This window comes from Orbicella franksi, chromosome 14 (assembly GCF_964199315.1).
Source record: "Orbicella franksi chromosome 14, jaOrbFran1.1, whole genome shotgun sequence".
NCBI classification, from domain to species: Eukaryota; Metazoa; Cnidaria; class Anthozoa; order Scleractinia; family Merulinidae; genus Orbicella; species Orbicella franksi.
In genome coordinates, this window is record NC_138158.1 from 13,116,721 (window position 1) to 13,117,094 (window position 374).

Consider the following 374-nt stretch of genomic DNA (forward strand, 5'->3'; position numbering starts at 1 on the left):
ACCCCCAACCTGGAGGGCCTGGGTTTTCTGTCAGGGTGTTCTTCCCTTAGCCACAATATCCCGTTATTTGAAAGGCGCCGGATACCCGCCTTTTGCCGTTGTCGCTCAGCTGCAGTACAACTGCATTACCGGGGTTATGAGGAGGACATGCGACAGCCGACTTGGTGGCAGAGCCTACGACACGGTGGGCATTTCCTGGCATTTGCGAAGTACACCTGGTAGCCCCAGTGCACTCCACCAGGACCCCTTACCACCCTTCAACCCTACACACAGTTACTATTTACACAGGACAAATTGGCCTCCATTTTTTATCAAATTTATCCGAAGTTTTGTTTTCACTGCAAATATATGTATATTATTCCGTTACAAATCTA